Source organism: Theropithecus gelada, chromosome 3 (genome assembly GCF_003255815.1).
Source record: "Theropithecus gelada isolate Dixy chromosome 3, Tgel_1.0, whole genome shotgun sequence".
Taxonomy (NCBI): Eukaryota; Metazoa; Chordata; class Mammalia; order Primates; family Cercopithecidae; genus Theropithecus; species Theropithecus gelada.
Genome location: NC_037670.1, coordinates 59,410,395 through 59,426,798, shown reverse-complemented (window position 1 = coordinate 59,426,798; position 16,404 = coordinate 59,410,395).

The window sequence follows — 16,404 nt, the reverse complement described above, 5'->3', positions numbered from 1 at the left end:
CTTTTAAAAGTATCTGTTAATAAAATTTATTTTCACAGTCATTTCTTAAGGTATAATTCATTTTAGTGGAACATGAGATTTGGAAAATAACCTAAACTCTACATAACTGAAGATTCGTTACCCTTTCCTAAAATCTCCCAAACGTGGTCGTTCAAATTAAGCTTAACAGTCACTAATTGCAAGATTTCACTACTTCCTTATCATAATAAATATTATGTTTTGGCACCTTTTGCAGCATAGGAATATGGGTATTATATCAAATAAATTACATAATTTAGATGTCCTTTTGTGGCTTTCATATGCTAATCATTTGGAATATGTATGGGCTTCTTGGACCACATTCATTTTGGTTGACTGTTTCTATATTTAATGATATTTACTGTTGCAAAATGAACATCGGAAGTTGATCTTCTTTTTACCCCTCTACAATTAGCTTCAGATTTTGATGAGAATATTCAAAAAATATGTTTGATTTTTTTTAAAGGAATTTCCAGGTGGTGATTTCAGAATCTTTGCCTAGAACATATGGATTACTCTCAATGTAAAATATCAGATTTTGTATTTATTATTTTTCCACGTAATTATTGAAATTGTTCCACTATACCATTTGTAATAAGGACCCCATTTTAGTTAAACTGAACTGTGTTCCCTTGAATATTTCAGACACATCTTGCTCTGGGAGAGTTGGGAATATGGATTGAAGTGTTCAGCCTCCACGAGCGACCAAAGTTTATGGGGAAAAGTTAATACCAATGGCAAGGGGTAGGATGTAGATGAACTCATGTATTTAAAGTGGAAGAGAAGCAGAATAAGACATTTCTGAACACTATATTAGATTCCCTTGTGGCATAATCACATGTATTTATGCCTACATCAGAGTGAGGTGTTTGAAATACAAACCAGGTGAAAATTAAAAGAATGTTGGATTCTAATTTTCACAGCCTTTGTTGCCACGAGAATTTGTTTTCAAAATTATCTGCTTAGTTGACCTCTTGCCTAGAGCCTGTGACAGGGCTAGTGAATGCTAAATAAATATGTGTTATTTATAAATAGTTGAATTAACTAATTAGTGAGTGATTACTTTTAGTATTTGGATAAGATGAAGGCAACTTCCAGGATCATTCAGTCTTGTGATGTAGACCTCAGGGAACAGGAGGAGCAGTGGGGCACCACCTCCCAGCAGCAGGGCACCAGCTCTTGCCAACATTATAGTCAGTGCCATCAGGGGACTTGCGAAGCCTCATTGCCCCTTTCAGTGTCGGTAGTAAGAAGTAGCAAACCACGAATGGAATCAGGAGAGGAAGCAAAGCAGCTGATGCAATGCAGCAGTGAAGAGAGAGTTCAAGAAACGTCTCAGAGTTTTCAGAATTAGGGAATGTGGTGATAGAACTAGAGGTCTTGTGAGAGAAAGCCCAGTTTTATGTTATGATTACCCTGCTTTTAATACCAAAATGCAGTTTTAGCATTTAGAACACATGCGGTAGTCACATTAGTTGTCTTTTGGATAGTCTATTTTTTTGTTACTCTAAACACTTGTAAGTTGAGTACTGATACTCTCTCCCTAACATCTCTAAATGTCTCACTCTCATTCTGTCCATGGGTTATTCTTCGTCCACTTATTCAATGTTTTACAAGTGTATCTTCCACTTCAAGTTTTCTTTAAGTTTGTCTTCAGCACTACAGATTTCACTTTTTGCTGCATGACTGTTATTATATGATCTATGACTGTTTTCATTTTGTTGAAATAAGAAAATAATAAACAGGTAAAACCTAATCTACACATATTTTTTAGAATTGTTATTGTTGTGCTAATATTTTTTTCCTTTTGATTCAGATCATTCTATGTGAATGAAAACTAAATAATAATACAATTAAAAAATTGTGGTAAGTTTTCTCCTTGTTTTCTTAAAAATAATGAGCTGCACAGAGAGCATTTTTGTGTATTAACTAACTTACATAATGATAATTACTGTTATTGAGAATAATGCTTCAAAATTCCAGATTACCCTATTTTCCCCCAATCTCTTACTCTTCAGTTACTATATTTTATTATTTTTAACTTTTCCTGACACTTTTTTTTCTCAGTTTCAAAATAAGCTTTATTGAGCAATCATTTTGAGTGTGATGAACACAATTTGGTGGATGTGTTTTGATGAATGTAAATAATGATATAATTACCATTCCTTTCAATATCTAGAAGCTGTCTATCACCACAAATAGCACCCTCATGCTCCTTTGCAGTCAACCTATCCCTCAGCCTTCTGCTGTAAGCAGCCACAGCTCTTCCTTCTCTGTGTATTCACTGCTTTCTATTCTAGTCTCACATACACGAAGTTGTACACTATGTACTCTTTCCTGCCCAGCTGTAGATTTTTCATAGATGCCCTTGTTGAGGAAGAAGCAAACTATAAGGATTGATTTTCAATGCTAAATCTCCCTTGAATTCCTGCTGTGGAGCCAATTGGTTGTAATGTTTTATCATTTTATATTTCGCAGTATTCTATTTCCTAAATTTTGAGATGTTTTGAAAATATGTTCATGAGGAATATTGCTCTATAGTTTTCTTATTTTGCATTTTCTTCTTCTGACTTTAGGATGAGCATAATGCTTGCGTCATATATTGAGCTAGAAACTATTTCTATGTTCTTGAATCATGTATGTAGAATTGGTATTATTTTTTTCTGCTCCTATTTCTTTATAGAAGGACATTTTCGTGTCCCTCCTAATCTGCCAAACAGAAATCAGGCAGATATCGCTAACAGCTGCCTGTCTTCTATGTCTCCCATATCCAAACTATCACCCTGCTCTTTGTATATTACCTCTCATCTGTACATGAAGTGGTCCTCTTTGCTCCACAAACCCTATCCAAAACACAAATTGTTCCTAGCAGGACTAACACAAAGCATCCCGTTGTGCTCCTCACATGGACTCTGAAAACACAAGAATCACTAAAAATATCATAACATCTCTTTTCTGATTATATTACACTGGTTTAAAGAAGATAATCCTTACCATGGTCTACAAGGGCCTACATAGTCTCATTCCTACCAGACCTCTGTCTTGTCTACCTCCACTCTCTCTCCACCATCTGTGCTCCTTCACTCCAGCCATTTCTCAGTTCCTTAAAAGTGCCATGCTTCATCTCACATCATGGAAATGGGGTCATGCTGTTTCCTCTATGTGAAATATGTCGCCTCATTTTAACTAAATTAATTCTATCCACATTTCAGGATCTCCATAATGTGACTTTTTTCTCAGCATGTCTTTACCTTCCTGCAGCATTGTGCATACGCTTGTAACATACTCGGCTGCCACTCTGTACTCTTTATTCATAGCAGGAATGCAGTTCTCTTATTTGGTATTCCTTCATCTGACTATTTGAATAATGTTTATTTTTCAATTTGTCAGTAAACCTCATGAGAGAGGGATCATATCTATTTGATAGCTCTTTTTTACCTCTTGTAAGTGTCACAGGGCCTACCTGGCATACAGTTGTCATTTTCTTAATATTTTACAGATGAAAAATAAAACCTGGTGTTATATTGATGTAATCACCACAAAGAGAGAGAATCATAGCTTAGACTGCTACAATGTCAGTGCAAAAGATGAAATAACTAAAATAAAAGAGGTAAAAACTATTGAAGCAATGTTCGGTGAGTCATTCACTCTTGGTTTTGAAAGTGAGAGGAGAGAAACTACAAGGCTTTTTGTTTGAATGACTAGGTCATGGATGCTGTCATTTTCTACTGCTTTATTTCTAGTACCATAAGTTAGCTTTACCTGTTATCGAGCTTCAAGAAAATGATAAAATTAAACAAAAACAATACCTATTTTTTTTTTTTTTTTGGCGCCAGGCTTCCTTTATTCAAAACAATAATTTTGAGATACATTTTTGTTTTGTGCTTTTAAACTTTTTAAGTTTAACTTGCTATTTCTTCACTTACTAGGGTGAAAACAATTATAATTTAATTTAAAACTTAATTATTGATTTTAAACCTTCCTTCTTTCACAATACTAGCACTTAAATACGTATATTTCTCCTCCATGGTGCTTTAAAATGAAACTGATATTTTTTAATTTTCACTGAAAATTATACTATGATCCATGAGTTATATTTAAAATACATTATAATTTTCAGATATCTAGATACTTTCTAGGTATTCCTATTGATTTCTATTTTAATTTCATTTGTACAGAGTACACACCATATTATTTGAACCCTTTGAAAGTTGTTGAGATTTGCTTTGTGACTCAGACTATTTTAGTGAATGTTTTATGAGCAATTGATAAATATGTGTATTCTATAGTTATAAAGGTACTTTGTTCTATAAATGTCAGTTTCTTTTGATTCACTAATTATGTTATTCAGGTGTTTCACATCCTTATGAAATTGTGTTTATTTGCCCTATCAACTATTGAGAGGAACATTAAAAGTTTTGACTATGTTTAAAGATTTATATATTTCTTCATTTATTCTATCATATTTTGCTTCATTTTGAAGCTATTTATATTAGTTACATAGCTCATCATACTGATGAATTGAACCTTTCATCATAAAATATTCCTATTTAACACTATTGCTGATTTTGTCTTAAAGTCTCTGTCTTGTATTAAAATAGTCATACCAGCTTTCCTGTTCTTACAATTTGCATATGTCTTTTATTTCTAACCTTTCCCTTTTAATTATATCTGTTTGTTTACATTTGAAGTGCATTTCTTTTTGTTTGTTTGTTTATTTTTTCATTTCAATAGCTTACGCGTATGAGTAGTTTTTGGTTACATAAATGAATTACATAGTGGTGATGTTTGGGCATGTAGTGTCTCCTATTACCCAAATAGTGTACACGATACGCTCTAGGTAAGTTTTCATTCCTCACTCCCCTGGTGCCTTCCCCTAGTCTAAGTCTCCAATATCTGTATACCACTTTGTATACCTTTGTGAATCCGTAGCTTACCTCCCACTTTTACGTGAGAACATGTGGCATTTGCTTTTCCATTCCTGAGTTACTTTGCTTTGAATATGGCCTCCAATTCCATCCAAGTTGCTGCAAAAGACATATTCTTGTTCATTTTTATGGCTGAGTAATATTCCATGCATATATGTATAACACTTGCTTTATCCACTCATTGGTTGATGGGCAGTTAGGTTGATTCTATATCTTTTGATGTGTATTCCCTCTGCTCATATTTGGATCTTTTTTAAAATTCTGTTTTTTTAAAATCCTTTCTGACAATCTGTCTTGTGTTTAGAGTGTTTAGTTCACTTACATTTAATGTAATCATACATTACTGTGCGATTATCTTAATACAACTATGTATAATTGAATTTAAGTATCCAACTTTACTCTTTATTTTCTATGTATCCCATTTCTTTTCTTTCAGTTTCAAGTTTCTTACAGTGGTAAGCTAAATAATGTTCCTCCACCCTGATATATCTACTTTAGTAATGCTCAGAACCTATGAATGGCAAAGGTAATTTAGGAGATGTGAGTGTGGCAAAGGTAATTTTGGAGAGGTGAATAAGTTAAAGAGACTCATATGAAGATATTATTCTGGTTTAACCATGTGAACCTATTGTGATGACAATTGTCAGTATGAGATGGATGCGGAAAGAGTCAGAGTCAAATGGCAAAACTTGTGATGACAGAAGCAGATATTGGAGTGATGCAACCGTAAGTCAAAGAATGCTGCAGCCTCTCGAAGTTAGAAGTCAAGTAACAGATTCCTGGAATCTCCACAAAAAAATAGCTAAGTACTTCAATTTTCAAAGCTTTTTGAGGCTTATTTTAGACTTCTGACCTCCAGAACTGTAAGATAAGTCTCTTGTGTTCTTGAAGTCACTGAGTTTGTGGGAATTTGTTATTGCACTGCTAGGAAACTAATGACTTGTCTTTATTTTAGTATTTTAATTCAATTAATTCCCACATTTTAGTTATAATTTTCAGTGTTGCTCTGAAAATTACAGTAAGTTTATTTAAAATACCATAGTCTACTTGGAGTTCATATTGTATCACCTCATATAAAATATGAGAAATTTACTGCAGTGTAATTCTTCTTACCTCTTGCCTTATTGTTGAAATATATTTTGTATATACGTATGTTATAGATCTCACATTGTTACAATTATTGCTTTAAACTGTCCATTGTGTCTTTTTAAACTTTTAAGAGAATTTTAAATAAATTGTTATAATTAATAATACTTTTGTCATTTCATGTTTTCTTCATTTCCTCAGATCCAAGTTCATGTGTCATTCTAATTATACTTGAATTCTCTTATCAGATGAATTTCTTTGAATTATATTCATACAATTGTTTCCTTTAATGTAATGTATACTTTTCTTCTCTGTTGACTTTTCAATTTTTCTGCATGATTGGTTTACAGAAGTTTGACTGTGATGTAACTCGTGGACTCTCTTTTTTCGTACTTAGGGTTCACTGAGTTTCTTGAGTTTTTAGGTTGGTATATTTCACCAAGAAACACTTAGCCATTACTTCTCCAAGTATTTACTTTCCTGTTTTATTATCTCACTCTCTGCACTCTGAGACTAAAATTACAGACATGGAAACCTTTGTGAATACCTGCATAAATTTAGAATGCAGACAAGTCTAAGAAAAGGGTTATATGGCAAGAGTAGATTTGATTGTCCGAATTAGTATTAAAATATATTCTCACTATAAATAGATATATTTGTTTTACAGTAGTCATACTCAACAAAGATAAGTGCTGTTTACTAATTAAGAATGTCATTGAGTGTTTGTTTTTTTGGCTCACCTTTGTGGTTGTGGCATTTGTTATTTGAAATTATTTTTGCCTGTTTCTTGACCTTGTTGTCTCTAGTAAGATATTGGATTAAAAGTGCAATGAACACTTGTTCTAATATAATAACCATGTTAGGTAATATACATAAAAGATATTTTCCAATTAGCAATGACATAAAGATCACAAACTATAGAAATGGGCATGAAGCATTGAGCCCTTGGGAGCATTTCTTAAATGCCGAATTTTACTTAATGTCCTTTCTATTTTAAAACAACTGTTAAATTTTTAACGTTTATTTTGAGCATAAATATGTTTTATATTTATTTTGAGTATACTTTTATCCTTAACTCCTTTCCACAAGTGTTAATTCCAAGAACATCCTCTAATAAGGACAAAATTCAAATTGTATATTGTTGATCTTTGATATTGTCCTCATGGTGTACCACATGTTCCAATCAAGCCCATCACCACCCAACCATGCAAATAGTTCCATTTATTTATTTATTCATTTTTACAAATCCATTGAACAACTAGAATCTGTAAGGTTGTGTGGTACAGAAAAATGGCTAAGGGCCGGGCGCGATGGCTCAAGCCTGTAATCCCAGCACTTTGGGAGGCCAAGATAGGCGGATCATGAGGTCAGGAGATCGAGACCGTCCTGGCTAACACAGTGAAACCTCGTCTCTACAGAAAAAATACAAAACACTAGCCGGGCGTGGTGGCGGGTCCCTGTAGTCCCAGCTACTCGGGAGGCTGAGGCAGGAGAATGGGGGGAACCCAGGAGGCGGAGCTTGCAGTGAGCTGAGATAACACCACTGCACTCCAGCCTGGGCGACTGAGCGAGACTCCGTCTCAAAAAAAAAAAAAAAAAAAAGAAAAAAGAGAAAAGAAAAAAAAGAAAAATGGCTAAGAAGACATACGTTTTGTTGCTTTCATAGTCTATAATGAACTCAAAGGCGTTAGACCTTCATAAATAAATCAAGAGCTACCTATAAAATGTAAATTGCATGATTCTAATTCCAGCTTCACCATCATTCAGTGGTTTCTCAGTTTCTCATTGTTCACTCAATGAGGTAAAAATCAAATTTCTTAGTGGAGCATACACAGCATGTTCTGTATCTCTGCAGTCTTATCTACTGTCTCTTACTATTATGGTCATTGAAAGTACTAGAAATTTCCAAATATATTAAATTCTCATTTTAGTCTTGGACCTTTCCACAAGCAGACAGGAACTTTTTCCCCCCGTATTTTTCACTTGACCAACTAATCACAGTGTGGCAGATGCTGAGATGAGTCCACCACATATCCTCACAGGAACGAACAACTCCCTTTCCCAGGTATGTGATACTTTCAGCAGAAAGCTTGTAGCTTCACCCCTACAGAGATTGCCTCGGTTCAGGAGTCGTGCCTCACCCAGAGTCATGCCTTCTTACTGAGTGACATTCATGGCCTGACTAAACCATGTGAGAGAATAAAGTTCTGCCTCCTTTGATTCAACTCAGGGCTTCTCTTTACAACTCTGTATGCAGTTTATTAAGGACTCCTTATGGCAGCATCACAGATCAGTTTTATCCTTAATTCCCTTCTGCAGGTGTTAATTCTGGGAACATCCTCTAATAAGCTTCCCAGTGCTAATTTTCAACTTAGAATCAGCTTCTCACAGCACACAAATTGCAACACACTGCATTACCAAAGTGCAATGTAATTTGTTCTTTACTTATCTGTCTTAACTCTGCATTCTTGAATCTATGTGGTTTTGAACCTCAAATTATTTGATGTATGTAGTATTTTTCAATTATTTTTATTTTAACCCTTTCCATTTCCAGCACAGAAAGACTGCAATCTATGAGACGAGGTGGGACTGGAGAGATGTAATAAAGATTTTTTTTAAAAAACAAAACACTAGACTCTAAAACTCATGACTTTGTGTTTGACATTGTGTGACATTGTGCAAATGTACTTCAGAAAAGAATCTCAGCCAGGTGCAGTGGCTCACCCCTGTAATCCCAGCACTTTGGAAGGTGGAAGCAGGCAAATCGTTTGAGCCCAGGAGTTTGAGACCATCCTAGGCAACATGGGGAAACCCTATCTCTACAAAAAATACAAATATTAGCTAGATGTGGTGGCATGCACCTGTAGTCCAGCTATTCAGGAGGCCGAGGCAAGAAGATCACTTGAGCCCAGGAGGTTGAGGCTGCAGTGAGCCATGATCATCCCACTGCACTCCAGCCTGAGCAACAGAGAGATACCTTGTATCAAAACAAACAAACAAAACAAAACAAAACAAAACAAAAACAAAGGAAAGGAGAATCTCTTCTATACTCCTAGTGATGTACAATTTAATTTGAATTGGTTGTTTAGGTGGAGTATACAGAGAGGCAGAGTTTATAGTTTTCCTGATATGCTACAATTGGGGACTGGAATTGGTGGCACTAAAGGAATAAGCAGAGTGGGGGATATTATGTAGTTTAAAAGCAAAATACTTTGAAAATAGACTAAAAGTGAAGCAATGATTATCCCAGCCTCTTTATAGGTCATGTGAAGAAACAACACAATTAACTACTGAATTTGCAGCCAGGTTATCCTCCTGTTAATTTAAAACAAAATGCATTTTATTTTAGATGCAAATGCAAAACAGTAATTGGGTACGAATCAAAAATTAGTTCATAGTCTGCCATGATTTAGCTCATCTGAGTGTCTCCCAGCTATTTCTGAGAGTTTCTCAGACTTTTTAGTCATTTGTGAACTTCACAGAAGCCTTTGCGATTTCTTTCTTCGTACTGCCTGCCTCCTCTAATGTTCAGGCTGCTCACGACATTCTCATTCTCCTGGCCATGGGCATGTGCTGTTAAACAGCCAAAGCATGTGGTGGCCTAGAGAAGGGGCCATTCTTCTCCCTGCATCAGTTGTCCTTGCAGTTCTCTAGTAGAGCTGAAAACATGGCCAACCCCTCCACACCCACCTTTCTGGAGCTTGAAATTGGTCATTGCTAGTACCTCTAAATGCTGGTTTGCTTGTCCTATTTTATGCTACAGAGGTTGGTTGAATCCTGACCAGCCTTCTAGTGTTACTGATGGAGGGCGTCCAGGGTCTTAGCTCTTAAACAAAGAATTGGACAAATTGCACAAACAAAGCAAGGAAAGAATGAAGCAATAAAAGGAGACATTTACTAAAAATGAAAGTACACTCCACAGTGTGGGAGCAGGTCTAAGCACAGGGGCTCAAGAGCCCCTCACAGAATTTTCTGATTTTTAAATACCCTCCAGAGGTTTCCCATTGGTTACTCAGTTGCTTATTTACATATACCCTATGTAAATGATATAGTGTCCGGCAATCAGTCTTTTGGTTGCAGAAAGCAACCAATCAGAGGCTGAACTGAAGTTACAAAGGTTACACCCTATACAAGCATCTGATTGATTGCGAAAAGCAACCAGTCAGAGATACTTCGAATTTTCTGGATTAGCCTCAAGTCCTTTTGTTACTTAGGTGTGGAAAGTGGGGGTTTTCCTTTTGATTTAGTTCTAGGAAGTCAGCGTGAATCAGCCTCAGGTTCCCTGCCTCCAGACCCTATTCTCCTGCCTCACAGGCAGCCATGGGCAACCCAACTCCACCAACTGAGCCCTCCTGTCAGTCACTGCAGATTGGACATGCTTCTCCCCTAGATTGAAGAGACCGTCTCATTATCTTACAATGGAGTGTTGTTCTCTGGTTCTCCTAAGATTAATGTGTGAAAGGCAAAGAAATCTTGGGACCCCCCAAATCACTAAGCCAAAGGGAAGTAAGGCTGAGACCTGCCTCAAGCAAATTTGCTCTCCCTTTTATTCCTAAATAAGATAGCTACAAAAGTAAAACAACAACAACAACAACACACACACATACACACACACACACACACAAACTGCATACCTCCCTCACAATTTGCCATAAGAAAATTTCTTGTGGACAAAAGACAGACAGAACTGGAAGTCATCCCTCTGCTTGTATGAGACAAATGCATATCTGATTGCTTCCTCTGCCCTACTGTTTCACTAATCCAAACTAAGACATGTGATTACGCCTCTACCCTCCTCTCATATGTAAATCATGTATTCAGTGAAAGGCTGATCAAAGACAAAAGAATGCAACCTTTTGTCTCTCTCTACCTCAACCTGAAAGTCCCCACTTGGAGTTGTGGGGACTTTCCTTTTCAGACCAAACTAATGTACATCTTACACACATTGATTGATGTCTCATATCTCCCTAAAATGTATAAAACCAAGCTGTGCCTCGACTACCTTGGGCACATGTCGTTAGGACCTCCTGAGGCTATGTTAGAGGGGTGTCTTTAACCTTGACAAAATAAACTTCCTAAATCGATGGAAATCTGTCTCATGTACTTTTGGGTGCACAAACATATCCCCTATCCAATGAAGTAAAGTTCAACCCAAGACTTAACTAATCAATCACAAACCAGTCAGACATAGGACCTGGCCTCTTTCTGGTGTGATATGACTTTGATATAATTTGGTGTATGAGGAAGAAGCAGTAAATGTGATTATCTTCATCATCTCTCTTCATGAAGCACACATACGCAGACAGTTAAGTTGCTGAGGAAGCTGGGAGAGCCAATTTGACCTGGCCTTTATTTTGCACAAGAATAACTGAAGCTTCAAATACAATGTGTATTACATAGGAATCAATTATGTATGTAAGATTAATGAAGATAGGAGACCTAAGGCTATTTACATGAGGGCAAGAATAGTAACCTTTTGATCCAGAGAGATAATTTAACAAATAGTAAGTTGTTAACATATATAAATAATAAAGTTGGGGCTTTAAACATTTGAATGTGAAAACTCTGAGTCGTGGGATTAGCTCAGTACCCCAGGTCACAGACAAAGTCTACCCCTGTGCATAAGTTATTGAGGAAGCTCATTGTCAGTAGTTCCTATAAAAACAGTCATAAAACCAATGAGAAAGCTATCTGCTTTTCCTGATAACTGAGTGCTGGTCTTTCTAAATGATGTCACTGATGATTCTTTTCCCCCAAAATTATGTGTTGAGCTAAGTTTTGAACAATTACTATGATTATTGTTGAGTTTTATTAATATTCATTAAAGCTTTAAAATTCCACATTTTTATTACTTATCCTTTAATAAACATTGTGTGGAAATTAACATGGGGACTTCCCAGTTATATTGCTAGCTCCCTATAAATGCAGACTGAGCAGCAAACTTTGCTCAAGTTAGTAAGAGGCATCTGAAATATCCAGCTTTGCCTTCAGCCCCTGTCAGTACTTGTGTATATGTGTGTGTGTATTTGTGTTTGTGTATGTACATATATATGGTACAATTAATGATAGCAGACTAGTTACAAATACAATCCAAAATAACTCAAATTACACCAAATGCATCACAGTATACAAAATGACTTGTTATTTTAATTTGTGTTTAAAATGTCCTGACTATGGAGGTATACGACACCTGCAATAATCTTCCCAGTAAAAAGGTAATGGGTAATATCTCCATTTCTGGAATTTGTTGTGAAATTGTACTGTATGAGCCCTTTACAAAAGTGTCCTTATGTTTAATACTTTTTCTAATATTTGCATATCTGTTGTTTTATGGAAAGAAAATATTAAAAATAAAAATGAAAGAATGAAAAAGTGTTAATCAGCTAAGAAATAAACAATATTGCTATTCTGACTCTACTGTGTATAGAACAAGAAAACGCAAAAAAAAAAAAAAAAAAAAGAAATCTTCAGTTTTGACTAAGCCAGTAACATATTTTCAGAAGTTAAATTTAACAGAAGTGGTAAATGTGTTATTCACTATTGTGACAAACCAAAATGTAAGTACACTTGGCTACTTTGTTTAAAATGCACTAATAAAATTTAAATTATCATTTTAAATTATTCACATTTGTATTGTTTTATTCTGTTTTTACATTATTTATTTTAAGTGGCTTTATTTTATATACAAATTTCTATGAAATGAAAGATTCATCATTTGCATTTTTTCTGTCCATTTGTATTATGCATTTCAAGATTACTTAAAATAATTTTGTTAAATGAAGCAGAAGGGTATAAATATTACCTAGTTCAGAATACAAATATGTAGATATGCTCTTGGATTAAACAGAATATTTTTCATTTTTTATTTTATTTTTATTTTTTTGAAATGGAGTCTTGCTCTGTCACCCAGGCTGGAGTGCACTGGCATAATCTCAGCTCACTGCACCTTCCACCTTCCAGCTTCAAGCGATTCTCCTGCCTCAGCCTCCCAAGTACCTAGGATTACAGGCATGTGACACCACACCCGGCTAATTTTTTGTATGTTTAGTAGAGAAGGGGTTTCACCAGGTTAGCCAGAATGGTCTCCATCTCCTGACCTCGTGATCCACCCGCCTCGGCCTCTCCAAGTGCCGGGATGACAGGCGTGAGAATGAACTGATGAGTAGAGGATATAGAAAATCAATTTTAATACATTGATATTAGAAATGCAAAATAGTACAGTTCTCATTAAAGAAACATTGTGCAAATATCTGGCATAAGTATGTATTTGTCCCGACAATTCTTTTCCTAAAATTCTATTCTAAACAGGGACTTGAAGAAATACAACTTTGGTACATGTCCAGTACGATTAACTGTGGCATTGTCTATGATAGAGACTGGGGAAAAAATAATATTTATGTTACATATATTCAGTTATAAAAACAAACAAAGAAGCTACCTATATCTGATACACAGTGATTTCCAAGTTACATAGTTAAGTGAAACTCAGTGTGCATAGTATGCTTAATCTTGTACAAGAAGGAGGAAAATAAACTCTCTCTCTCTCTATATATATATATATTTATGCATACAATGTAAGAATTATATAAACAGTTGTTACACTGTGTTTTATTTGTATTATTTTTATTGTTGTTGTTGTTGTTGTTGTTTTCAAATTTTTAGGTCTGCATTTGCTTGAATTCACAGATGTGGAACCCATGGATTTCCAAGACTGACTGGATATTTCTCTCAGATACCATTACATAGCAGCAACACTGGTTCCTTGTGATAATCGAGGTTTATTGCCCCTCCTGTTACACTGTTGTGGCTTTTTCTCTCCCATAGCTCCACAAGCAGGAGTGAGTGTTTATAGCTCTTTCACTCCCACCACTCCCAGCTCGGCAAGCAGGAGCTTAACAGCTCTTTTGCTTCCGCAGTTCAGTGAGTTCCGGGTTCTTGACCCGCAACCAAGAGGAATAGGGTATGCGGACACTGGAGAGGAGTAAGACAGAGTAGAATTTCACTGACAGAAAGAAAACTCTCAGTATTGAGAGAGAACCCAAAAGGGGGTTGCTCTCTGTGAGGCTCATACCGGGGATTTAATGGGCTTAGAATGGGGGAATGTGTGCTGACTGGTCCATAGGTAGGCTTGGAAAAGGCACCATTTGATTGGTTAAAAGGCATCATTCAGAAGGAACCAATAGAGAGAGAGTGGATAAGAAGGGGTTGGAAGTCCTCCCTCCAGTCATGGACTGTGTCCAGAACTGGCCTCTCAGTTTTCAGGCTTGAGACTGTCCTTGGCCTGAAGATTGAGCCCCACTAGGGACACATCCTTGTCTACCCAGGAATCTATCTGTTTCTCATTACCGTCAATACTCTTTATTTAATTAAATTAATTGTTATTTTCTGTGCCTGCTGATCTACCATCATGCTAACACCAAATTAACCAGATAGTAGAAAATTTTCTAATTACCTTTATGCACATTTCCTCCCCTGGAGATTAATTTAGCAGAGATTAGAGTTGTGGAGAAGGAAAGCAAAAAATAGTCTTCAAGTCAGCCACTGGAATGATGCAGAGTTGAGAGTGGTCACTCGAACTTCCACTTTTTCGTTTCTGGCGCCATGTATTTTTACTGTGGACACCAACATCAGGATATGGGGGTTGGCTGAATGTATGCGCCACATCCTGGAAGCATGGTTTCAACCTGGAAGGTGTCCTGTCACCTTAGCAGAGCTTTCCATAGGCCTTTCCAATGCTCTGTGAGGTCAGCTGCTTCCTGTGAATGCAGTATAGCAGGCCAGTGGGTGTTATGATTATGTATAAAACACTCCACTTCCTTCAGCATAAAACCCATCTTGTGGACACAGGCAATATTATGTAGGATTCCCCATCAGTATATTAGGTATCCTGTAGGCCTTCAGATAGGGGTAAAACCAGAGAAAACTCAAACAGAACAACAACCACGTTTGTGGGCTAGTTGTGAATTTCATTGTGTGCAAATCTAGAGTTCAAGGGCTTCAATCTGCCACTGAGTGAATATCTGGTTTCCTCAAGAGAGTAGTAGTCAGGCACAGGTGGCCAAGGCCAGCCTTGGTAAGAGTGAAACTTTGCTATAGGATCCAAGTGTTATATCTGTCACCCCAATAGCTACTCTCTTTATGGGCACATATCCAAGTGCTGGGAGACCAAGGATAGAGTCTGGCTGACATCCTCTGTATGGGATGATTACTTAATGGTTAAATTCTTGCTCTGCAGTGTTCTCCTAAGGGCCTTGCCTTGTGATCTCATAACTACACAATGTTCTCCTAAGGGCCTTGCCTTGTGACCTCATAACTACACACTAAGGACCTACTCTTTAGGTCTGTCCTCAGGCCTCTTGCCTTTATCTCAGACCTTTTGGTCTAGGTCATTCCAGGACCCTAACTAAATGGTCAACTGTTTGCCACAGCTCAGAAGTTCGTGTGTATATTTATCACAATACCTTTGTTGCCCCCATACAAAGTAGACAATCACTACATACCATTCACCATTTTATCCTCTGGGAATATTATTTCTCACATCTAAACCTCCTCTTCTTTGACTGGGGCTTAGTACATCAGCCCATAATCAGATCGTTCAACTTATATTGAGCAGAACCATCTCTGAGCCAGATCTGGGTTTAGTTCTCAGTGTGCTTCCAAATACCTGACGCCAAAGGTGTGACCTTGGTGTGCCTCCATGGTGCAATAGAGGTAGGTGACATTGGACTGTGGGTCACATATACGCATAACTTAACAGTGGCTAGAAATAATGCCTCTAAGAATTATTCATATGAAGAAAAGGAGAATGAAGCATTGTACTCAAGAGTGTTCCCTCCTCCAATTTTCAGACTACGTTTGTATGTCAGTTGAGCATGTTTCCGAGAAGACTGGAGATGATTATTAGGAAAGAATGACAGTGACGTGGGATGCTTTCAGCCTGAGGCTGAGTTCTGAGAAACTGTTCCCCATAGCTGCAGCTGAACTCAGCTGAGGAGATTTAACTCAGGGATTCAAAAGCATGTGATATAATTTACCATTTTTTACTCCTGGAAAATCTGTTAAAATTACAGTGCCTTGATAGATTCATGTGAATGGGTGACATTTGGCGGATGGGACATCAGAACATTAAGGATGTGGGGTCAGTTTTTAGAAGAAAGACATGAGTGGAGACATACTGGGGAATTTAACCAGTGTAGAAGAAGGTGGACACCTGAATGTCAAGAAGGAAGTGTGAATCCCACCAATCTGTAAGAGAAGCCCTGGAAAAGCCCTGAAAAAAATTAGAAAGAATGAGAGTCACTGAAAAATGAAATTGTCCAACTTATCTGAAGGATGTTTATGAGAACTATATTAGTCCACTCTCATGCTGCTA